General features: G+C 52.2%; 1 protein-coding gene across 1 annotated transcript in view; it reads right to left on the reverse strand.

Moving 5' to 3' along the window:
• The window catches only part of B3GNT3 (UDP-GlcNAc:betaGal beta-1,3-N-acetylglucosaminyltransferase 3), a 21,676-nt gene that overhangs the window by 3,645 nt on the left and 6,822 nt on the right, over positions 1-11,209 (reverse strand). The window lies entirely within an intron of this gene.

An 11,209-nucleotide genomic window follows, 5' to 3' on the forward strand; every position in this document is an offset into this window, starting at 1 on the left:
CCCCCCCCGGCCCCCGCCAGCCCACAGGCTCCGATTGCTGGATGGCAAATGGGGAACCAGGGTGGGTGGTGGTGGGGCGGGACGGTCGGACCTCTTGGTCCCTCCCCCCGGCCTGCAGGCTCCGATTGCAGGATGGCAAATGAGGAACCACAGGGAACCGGGGTGGGTGGCGGGACTGGGGACTGGTGAGCAGGCGGAAGATGGCCCTGATCGCAGGCTAGGCCTAGGGACCCTACCTGTGCATGACTTTGTGCGCTGGGCCTCTAGTTATATAATAAAGTAGGTTTTCCAAATGCATATGTTAAAAAATTAATAGATTTGCCCTAACCGGTTTGGCTCAGTGGATAAAGCGTTGGTCTGTGGACTGAAGGGTCCCAGGTTCGATTCCAGTCAAGGGCATGTACCTTGGTTGCAGGCACATCCCCAGCACGGAGTGTGCAGGAGGCAGCTGATCAATGTTTCTCTTTCATCGATGTTTCTAACTCTCTATCCCTCTCCCTTCCTCTCTGTAAAAAAATCAATAAAATATTTTTAAAAATTAATAGATTAGTTTACCTGTTTTTACTTATGTAGACATGTTTGTGTAATTAAAATTAAGTATGTGCCCTAGCCAGTTTGGCTCAATGGATAGAGCGTCGGCCTGCAGACTGAAGGGTCCCAGGTTCGATTCAGGCCAAGGGCACATACCTGGGTTACGGGCTCGATCCCCAGTAGGGGGCGTGCAGGAGGCAGCTGACCAATGATTCTCTCTCATCATTGATGTTTCTATCTCTCTCTCCCTCTTCCTTCCTCTCTGAAATCAATAAAGAAATATATTTAAAAAATAAAATAAATGAAATTAAGTATGTATGGCCCTGGCCGGTTGCTCAGTGGTTAGAGCATTGACAGGTGGACCTGAGGGTTGCAGGTTGGATTCCTGGTCAAGGGCATGTGCCTCGGTTGCAGGTTCCCCAGCCCGGGTAGGGGCTCATGCTGGAGGCAGCCAACTGATGCATGTCGATGTTTCCCTCTCTCTCTCTCTCTCTATCTCTCTCTCTCTCTCCTGCCTGCCCCCCTTCCACTCGCTCTGGAAACCAATGGAAAAAATATCCTCGGGTGAGGATTTAAAAAAAAAAAGTATGTATGAAAGTTTAATTTCACAGGAAGGTTTTTTTTTTTAATTTATTTTATTGATTTTTTACAGAGAGGAAGGGAGAGGGATAGAGAGTTAGAAACATTGATGAGAGAGAAACATCGATCAGCTGCCTCCTGCACACTCCCCACTGGGGATGTGCCCGCAACCAAGGCACATGCCCTTGACCGGAATCGAACCTGGGACCCTTGAGTCTGCAGGCCGACACTCTATCCACTGAGCCAAACCGGCCAGAGCACAGGAAGGTTTTTAATATGTATTGCTGTAACTTTAAATTTATACTAAATAGGTGTCGTAGATGCGTGCACTCACCAGTCACTGTAAGTAAACAAAAGTGCCCTTGGGAAACTGAGCCAGTTGGCATTAAAACTGCTGCAGAAAGTCATGCATGCACAAAAGAACCCATTACCGCGCAATGTGATTCTAATCATGCCTGGGACATTGTTTCAGAGCGTTGGCTCTTGGATTTAAATGTGTAGACGGCCCTGGCCGGTTTGCTCTGTGGCTGGAGCAGCCAACTGCAGACCGAAGGGTCTCGGGTTCGATTCCTGGTCAAGAGCATGTACCTCGGTTGCAGGTTCCCCAGCCCCGGTAGGGGCACATGCAGAAGGCAACCAAACAATGTGTCTCTCACATTGATGTTTTTCTCTGTCTCTCTCTCCCCTCCTCCTCCCTCCCTTCCACTCTCTCTAGAAATCAGCGAAAAAAATATCCTCGAGTGAGGATTAAAACATTCATTGAAGTCAGTATTATTTGTGTCTGTACTCCGCCTCCTGGGAGCTGGGGACACATGGTGAACAGACCTACAAGTTTCTGCCACTATGGAACCAATACTCTCAAGGGGGACAAACACTGAATTAAAAACCTTGACGAAATGATACAAGGTGCCCTAGCCGGCTTGGCTCAGTGGATAGAGCGTCGGCCTGCGGACTGAAGGGTCGTGGGTTTGATTCCGGTCAAGGGCACATGCCTGGGTTGCAGGCTCCATCCCCAGTAGGGGGCGTGCAGGAGGCTCTCTCTCATCACTGATGTTTCTATCTCTCTCTTCCTCTCTGAAATCAATAAAAATGTATTAAAAAAAAAAAAAGAAATGAGACAAGGCAACAAGAGGCAAGGGAGAAAATGGGGTCTGGCGGCAGGTCTGGATTTTGAGGGCTGGATGACACTGAAGCTGGGATGTGAGCGTGTGGAGGAGCCAGCAAGACTGAGGTTTGGGGGAAGGTGCCCCCTGGGGAGGGAACAACAGGTGCAAAGGCCCTGAGGTGGGAACCAGCTGGAGAGCCTGCCTGCAGGGGGCACAGAGCCTGTCTTGTTGCCGTGGCATCCCTGGAGCGGCTGCCAGTTCCCCGGGGTTCAGCTTCTGGCAGGCAGACTTGGGAGACCCAAAAGGCAAACCATCTGGGGATGAGACTGTGAACTGATGAATGTGACACAAGAATGAACTGAATCCCTACAAGGACATCTTCCCGCGCTGAAGAGTGGCCCGCGTCCAGGTAGGCGATGACCAAGGAGCCATCTGGGCAGACGGGGCAGATCCCTGAGCTCCAAGGATGGGGAAATGTGGGGCGCAGTTACGGTGTTTTGACCAGGTTCAAGCCTCGGACTAATGAAAGGACGGGGTCCTCTCATTGCCACGTGCAAGTCCCAGCTGGAGGGCAGGGCCCTCACAGCACAATCATAGCAGACCGCTGTGGTTGTAAGCTTGAACCTATGGTCCAAACACGTAGCCCTATGTGCCTGTGTGCTAGAGTTCAGGTGCATGTAGTTAAGTGAGGTTGGAGCTCACCAGAATGCTGTAAACAACGTGATCACGCCCCTACTTTGCCTCGTGGCATCTGCTATAAAGTGGGCGCTGGGTTGTCTCCTCATCAGGGAGGCAGCGTCCCACCGAGACCCAGCTATTATTCTCTTGTCTGTCTTTCCTTAATCCTTTCACCCCCCCACTCGGGATCACCCTTGGCTGTGCCCGCGTGGCACAGGGAAGACCTCAGGAGCTACAGCAGAAAGACGGAGCCACCAAATAGTAAGTCAGACGAGAGATGCCACAGCATCTCCTGCCACAGGGGTGCTGGAGACCCCAAAGGCTGGGAGACAAGGACGCGCCTAAAAACCCTCCTCCCCAGCCATTGGAGGAGTTTGCCCTCAGGGACGCGTGGCAATGTCTGCAGACATTTTTGGTTATCATGGCGCGGGTGGGGTGGGTGGGGTGGCAGTGTGGGAGGCCAGGGATGCTGCTTCACATTATGCGGCCCGGCTACATAAAAGCCCCAAACGTCAACATTGGCAGTATTGAGAAACCCTGGCCTAAACCAACAGAAACCAGAATGGAGAACTCAAGATGGTCAGAAAAGGAGAATTAGGGAGTGAGCAAAGAATCTTTTTAAAAAAAAACCCATATATTTCTTTATTGATTTAAGAGAGGAAGGGAGAGGGAGGAAGAGATAGAAACATCAATGATGAGAGAGAATCATTGATTGGCTGCCTTCTGCACGGCCCCTACTGGGGATCAAGCCTGCAATCCGGGCATGTGCCCTTGGCCAGAATCGAACCCGGTACCTTTCAGTCCACAGGCTGACGCTCTATCCACTGAGCCAAACCGGCTAGGGCTGAGCAAAGAATCTTAATATAGGTTTATATAAATTCACCATATGGACTACTTATGAGATTTACTACTGCTTATTTATATATTATTTATATGGTTATTAAACATTTATTCGATAAAAAAAAAAAATCAAACCTAAATGGCCAAGGATCAGTTCATTGGGAGTGCATTCTGTAAGTTCTAAACAAGGGCTCCAAAGCAAAGGAAGACACCTCTGCAAATACAAATAGTTACAACTCAGCCAAACCTGAGGGCTGGGGAGGGGAAAAGCCTGAGAGGAGGTAGCACAATTACGTATATAATGGCTCATATGACGGGGATCAGAGAGTTAGGGCAAAATAGAACCTCAATTATTTCCATTAATGCCTGTTCCTTTCCTTGCATTCTTTTTTTCCTCTTTTTTATTTGTCAGAACTCTTTGCATATGGAACACCTTTTGTTGGCTGTCTGCATTCTCAACTTTTTCTCACCTTGTCTGTCTATCCTTTCTCTAAACGGAGGGGTCCCAGGGCTATTCCACCCTGCAGGCCCCCATGAGGTTCCTGATGGAGTGAAGAACTTGTCAGAGGCTGGCTTCTCCTCTCCCCTGCACTAGACCTCCATTAATGCACCCAAGATCTGCTTCCCTTTCCATCCACCAAGGGCCTCTGCTCACTCATGGTCTCTTAAAACCTCAATCAGGAAATGATGCCAACCTCACGATATCGCACAACTAGGTTGGCCTGAGAAAGAGCCCCGGGGCCTCCCTTTCGGGAGGCCTGAGAGTGCTGACGATTCGCTGGCCCAGTGAACCTTGCCAGGTGCCCCTGTGGGCTGTGCCCCAGGTAGTCACTAACCTGTCCTCAAGGGCCTCACTGTCTGAAGGGGTTGGGGCCCCACACCTGCCGTGGGAGACCTTGGGACTCGAGGCTTGGCTTTGCAAGGAAGGGATGACTCTTGGTAGCAACTCTAGGGCCACAAGAAGCTCCTCTCGGGCTTGGGTTCGAGTCCCCGATCCCACCCAAGATCCTGCTGTCCACCCTCTCCAGGTCTCATTGTAAAACAGAACGACTAGCCTGGTTGAAGCCCAAATAGCTGTTTAGTCTGAAGTTCACAGGGTCTGAACAACTCTGGGGGAGCCTTCACCCCCACTTTACAAATGGGGAAATGGACTCGGGGGTTGTCCCAAGTGCTTGCTTCACATTACCACAGAAACAACCCATTTTGTCTGCAGGTACTTCAGCCCTAACGGTCTCAGCAGCTCTTATCCCAAAACACACACATGAAAATCGTTCATTTATTTAACAAATAGGATCTGAGGAACCCAAGAAGCCTCAACCCTGAGCCTGGCCCCTTGGAAACCCCTACTTTAGGGGAGATAAATCTAGACACCGGTGGGATCAGGGCTGGGCCAGAAGAAGGTACCAGGATACTGAAGCTGAGGCTTTGAAGGATGAATAGGAGTTCACTAAGTGCATGGAAAATAAGACATATTCAAGGAATTGCAAACAGTATATTTTGCTGAAAAGTAGAATTTGGAGAAGGGGTGATTTCTGAGGCTAGGGGATATGTGGCCAGACCCTGTAAAGACCTTGAATGCCATGCTGAGAAGTGGGACTGTCTCCTAGGGGGCGGGGTGGGGGGGACCCATGGAGGGTATGTGAGCAGGGAGCAGAAAAGTCAGATTTAGATTCATTGTTGTGTGCTGCCTCTTTGCCCCGAGTTGACCTCGGCAAGTTGCTTCGCTTTGGGGGTCTGTTTCCCCATGAGGACGTGGGAGAGCTGAGACACCCGTCACTTGCGATTGTGCATCAAGGGCTTGGCTGGGACAGGCCATCCTGCTCTGGGCTGATTGCCCTCAATGCCCTGGTAGGATTTCACCAGAACCCACTTCCTCCAACAAAACAGCCATGTGTTTCCATTGGCCAAGAACCTCTTGGGCTGCCTCTGCCAGGTGTGGGTGCTCTCGGGCACCCGCCTCCCCTGTTATCTCCCCACCACCAGGAACTCAGCCGCCTCTCATTTGGTCCAGCCACACTAACCTCTTCACGGTTCCTCAACCGCCCAGGCCCAGCCCTTTGCACTGCTATTCCTGGGAAGCCCTGCCCTCCTGCTCTTGCCCTTGGTCTTCGGACTCAGCCCAATGTCACTTCCTGGGAAGCTGACCCTCCAAGCTAACATACCACGCTCTGGCTTTGCCTCTCTCTGCAGCTCTCGCCACTGTTGGACAAATCTACCCGCTTCTCTCCTGTCCATCTCCCCAACCAGCCTGCACTCCAGAGGTGGGCCGGGGGTCTTATCCCAACAGCTGTGCCCCCACTTGATGCTCACCGGTGTTTGTTGCCAGAGGTAAGGATATAATGACCCACATGCTAGCCATTTAGTGCTTCACTTCAGCCTCGTTCCGCCGAAGGTGACAGCTGCCATGGGGGGTGGGAGTGGGGTGGCCTTGAAGAATGCATTGGATTCAGGGGGCAGGACCGAGAGGCACTGAATATTCCCCACTCTAAATATCCCTCATGTGCTAACGGGCCCCATATTCACAACACTGAAATATTCAGGAAGTTTTTAATGAGCAAGAAGTGCTGATTGTTAGGGAAGGGCTGAATATTAATGACTCGCTAAATATGCAGGAGGCACCCAGTATTTACAATACATGACACAGTTGTAAAGCAACGATTAATAGTTGCCAGGCACATTCATGATGCACCAAGTATTAATACTGTCACAATGAATAGGAACAAGCCACCGAACAGCCCCGAGGCACCAATATAGACAGTCACTAAATATTCATGACTCATTGCTTATACACAGTACTAAATATTAATGAATTGTTGAATATTAATCACACACTAGGCATATGGAAAGGACTGACTACTCAGCAGCATTAGGGTCCCTATTGGTGACAGTGCCCTGGCCACACATCTTCTGTCTTAACCCTCAGAAAACAGCCAAGGCCTGGGAAGGCTTCAAGCATGTGTGGCTCCAGGCAACTCTGTCCTCACCTTGTTCTTTCTTACTTTTGTCAACCTCACCCGAGGGTATTTTTCCATTGATTCTTAGAGAGTGGAAGGGAGAGGGAGAGCCAGAGAGAAACGTCAGTGTGAGAGAGACACATCAATTCGTTGCCTCTTGCACACGCCCCAACCAGGGCCCAGGATCGAGACCAACCGAGGTACGTGCCCTTGACTGGAATCGAACCTGGGACCCTCCAGTCCAACAGCCTACGCTCTATCCACTGAGCCAAACCAGCTAGGGCTCCTCACCTTGTCGTCGTCACTGTCATGGGGGAGGCCAGAAAGGCAGGGAGGCTAAGATACATGGGGTGTGTGCGAAAGACACCAGGTGGCAAGGACCCCAGTGCTCACACCCTCGGGCCTGGCCCTGCTCCCTCCGCACCCTGTGCTATTCAAGACCATGGGGACCTGCCTGACACTGACTTGGAGGCCTCAGGGTGACCCCAACAAGACGCTCCCACTTTCCAAATGAGGAAACGAAGGCTTGGAGGTGAGTCTTGGGTCCCTCTCCAGGCCCATCAGACACATGCTCGCCCCCCTCCCCACCCTCGCTCCAGCTCCAGGGACCCACAGGCCTGAGTGCCTCCAGCTTCCAAACCAGGAAAACAACAGCTCATGCCCTCCTTGTCCAGCAGCTGGTGCCTTGAAGCAGCCTGGTGCCCCTGGGGAAGGACATCTTGGTACCCCATGGCTTTGGAATCCTTGCCTGCAAAGTTGGAGGGTGTCAGCTGCCAACTCACAATTAGCCCCCAACAGGCGCTCAGTATCAGCCTCACTGCGGTGGTCATTGGTCCTGCACGTTCACCAACAGTCCCCTGGGGTTCGGATGGGGGCGTGGGACGTTTCTGGGCTGCCGAAAGGAGAGGTGAAGGGTGGGGGTGACAGAAGCATCTGGAAGAACCCTATGTGTATGCCCAATGACCTATGTCCTGGGACAGGCTGGAGGCCAAGCAGTGGCCTTTACTCCGTCATTCGCTTATGAAGCGGCAACAATGACAAGATCGCCATCAGCCACCACGATCACGTGTACACTCATGACAGCTCTGAGCATCTGGTCTGAGCCATGCCCTGGTCTAGGTTCTGGGCACGCAGACCACTTGACAGAGACATGCTGAGCTCACAGGGCTGATGTGCTAATGAGGGCAGAGAGGCCGTGAACAAGACCATTTTCTGGGGACTCAAGAATGAGAATCGGGGCACTTGCAGGGGAGGGTTTAACCCCTTGCCTGTGGATGAGTCCCTGTGGCTCCCACTGAGCCATCTACGGGGCCCCTAGGTTCCAGTTCCCAGGGAGTGAACTGGGCACAGAGAGGGCGCCCACCTACCAGAGCTCACACAGCCAACCGAGGCCAAGGGGTTGGTGGGATTTGGACTCTGGCCTGCGAATCTGAGGGTGACCCCTCACCATTTTTTTACCGGCTTGGCCTTTACCAGTGGTGATGGGCTGGTCCCTATTCACAAGGAGCATGAGTGGCTTTTGTAAGCAGAAAAGAAAAAAAGAAAGAAGAAAAAAAACCCAGTAAAGATAATTCTTCTTTAAAAAATATATATATATTTCAGAGAGGAAGGGGGAGAGAGAGAAACATCAAGGATGAGAAAGAATCATGTGCCCCCGACCGGAATCGAACCCAGGACCCCTCAGTCCCCAGGCCAACGTTCCATCCACTGAGCCAAACCAGCCAGGGCAAGGTCATTCTTTAGAAAGGTGTGTTATGCAGACTCTGCTTTAGTAAAACCATGTGTGCAGGTGGATTTATGCAAACATACACTTCCACACTGATGAACACCTGGGTGACGAAGAAGGTGACACGCGCCCTTTAGACCTTCGCATTCTCCGCTTCTCGTCCCAAAGCTAACACAGTGACTCACTGACGGAGCTGGTCCTCCCCTATAGCAAACCAGCCTTCCTGGGAGGAGTCCAGGAAGGAATCTGAGGCGGGACCGAGGCTCCTGATTAAATGCCAGCCCTGCCCCGGCTGAGCCTCAGCGGGCAGCTCTGGGCCGATTTCCCAGTTGGGGAAACTGAGGCCTCCTGGTGCCTTCCTGTGGGAACCTCCTGAAGGACCCCCGCGCCTTCGTGCTGGTCAGGACCCTCCTCTAAGCTAGGCCTGTGCTTAGAGCCCTGCAATCTTCACATTATTCTTTGTCACCCAGAGATCAATGTCACGAATGAGAACACAATGAGCAGCCCAGTCAGGATTAGAGGTAACACACCAGGTCCTGGGTGCGGCCTCCCCACCAGGTGCTCATACATGCGCACACCTACGCTGAAAGGGAAGGCCGAGGTGGCCTCATTCTACGGATAGGGAAACTGAGGCCAGAAAGGTCAAAGAACTCATTCAAGAAAGGTCAATCCTGCCTTTAACCACCACCTGATGGGACCTCCTTTAGTCTGCTATGTTGGTGGTGAGCTCCTCATCACGGGGAGCAATCAAGCCCAGCCAGACTCCCATCAGGAGGGATGACAACGGGCATCCTTCCTGGTTCACAGGGCGGGAAGAGAGGAGCCATGTTGCTCGCTGCTCCAATCTGGACCTTAGATGCAGTGGCAGGAAGTCACCCAGTGGCCTTTTACCTCTTGGGGCCAAACTGGCTTGTCTGGATTCCCCGCGTCTGCCCCGGAGCAGATCATCTCTGAGGCCCCTTCTTGGTTTCCCCACACTCTTGGGGTCATCACACACTTGGGATAAGAGGAAGGAAGAACAGGTGCCAGGCTGGCCTGGCTAAATATTAGCCACTTATCGAGGCCTAATCTTGGAGCCTAAAAATTGTCTGACACAGGCCGCACCTGTCCCTATGACCTCCTCAGCCGTGCCTGGTGTGGCAGCAGCCTCCACGCCTTGGACGCTCAAAGGGCAGTGGGAGGAAATGGTGGTCCCAGGGCTGGCTCCAAACCTGACCAGCTCCCCCTGGACCCTGAACCCCAGATCTGGGCCACAGGAAGCCCTGGCCTGGGTAGGGTGGAGGATCCTCAGTTTACCCACCTGGAAAGTGGCCATGAAAAAAAAGTCTAATCCCGAGGAAAAGTTGGTTGGGAACTAGCTAATGCTGTAATTGTGATTATACTAATAATAGTTATTATTCCGATAGTGATGGTGATGGTTGAAGTTCCCGGGCACCCACGTGATAACCATAGGGCTCACTGACTGATTTCCCCTTCACCACTTTCACCCGCACCATGAGCTCCGCTTGACCTCCTAGAGCAGTGATGGCAAACCTTTTGAGCTCGGTGTGTCAGCATTTCGAAAAACCCTAACTTAACTCTGGTGCCGTGTCACATAGAGAAATTTTTTTAAAAATATACTTTATTGATTTTTTACAGAGAGGAAGGGAGAGGGATAGAGAATGAGAAACATCGATGAGAGAGAAACATCGATTAGCTGCCTCCTGCACGCCTCCTACTGGGGATGTGCCCGCAACCAAGGTACATGCCCCTGACCGGAATCGAACCCGGGACTCTTCAGTCCGCAGGCCGACGCTCTATCCACTGAGCCAAACCGGTCAGGGCTAGAGAAATTTTTTGATATTTGCAAGCATAGTAAAACAAAGACTTATATTTTTGATATTTATTTTATATATTTAAATGCCATTTAACAAAGAAAAATCAACCAAAAAAATGAGTTCATAGGTTCGCCATCACTGTCCTAGGGAAAGTGAAACTCAGAGACTTAAGGTCATTCACTTGAGGCCCCCCAGTGGCCAGAAGTACCCTAATCATACAGCCTCTGCCTGCTGAACACCTTGTACGTCCTCCTGGGAGCTGGGTCATTGTCCTGCCGCACAGAGGAGAAACCGAGTCACATCTAGAGCCAGCAGCAACCTGCTCAAACCACAGTGCGAGGCCCTGGCCCAGCAGAGATCTGAACCCCAGGGGAAGTCGTGGCTGGGGCCCTCGGGTCTCAATGCGGCCCAGTGCCTGGCATGGCGGGGGCCATGGACGAGGCTGGGGTGGCAGCAATTCCTTCACGTAACAGTAACACAGTGGGGCCTTGACTGGAGTTTAATTCGTTCTGAGACCGAGCTCGTTAAGGAGCTCGTTAACTCAAATTACTCTATCAACTCAATGCAAAAAATCGGCCGAGAGACAGCTGGTATCTCACAAAACTCGTTAGTCGGGACACTCTAAGTCAAGGCCCCACTGTAAGCCCCACCTGGGCCCCAGGTGCTCTTCCTGCCCAAACCCTCCCAACCAGTGCCCCTAACGATCTCAACAATGAGACAACAGTAACAGTAACGGCCAGAGCCCTCCGCTCCCCCTTCAGATCCCGCCCGATCCTAGGAGGAGGGCAGGTGGGGGCAGGGGTCCGGGGCCACCTCGCTTGTCCATCGGGACGGTGCAGGGCTCGGGGATGCCAGAGTCCCGGGTGGCCTCGGCCTCCCCTCTCCGCTGGCGTGGGGGAGACTTCCTGCCCAGCCCGGCCTGGGTGCGCCTTGGAGAAGCCGGGGTTAGTAGGGATGAGTGAGGAGCAGGGGGCGGGG

This window comes from Myotis brandtii, unplaced genomic scaffold (genome assembly GCF_000412655.1).
Source record: "Myotis brandtii unplaced genomic scaffold, ASM41265v1 scaffold421, whole genome shotgun sequence".
Lineage (NCBI taxonomy): Eukaryota > Metazoa > Chordata > Mammalia > Chiroptera > Vespertilionidae > Myotis > Myotis brandtii.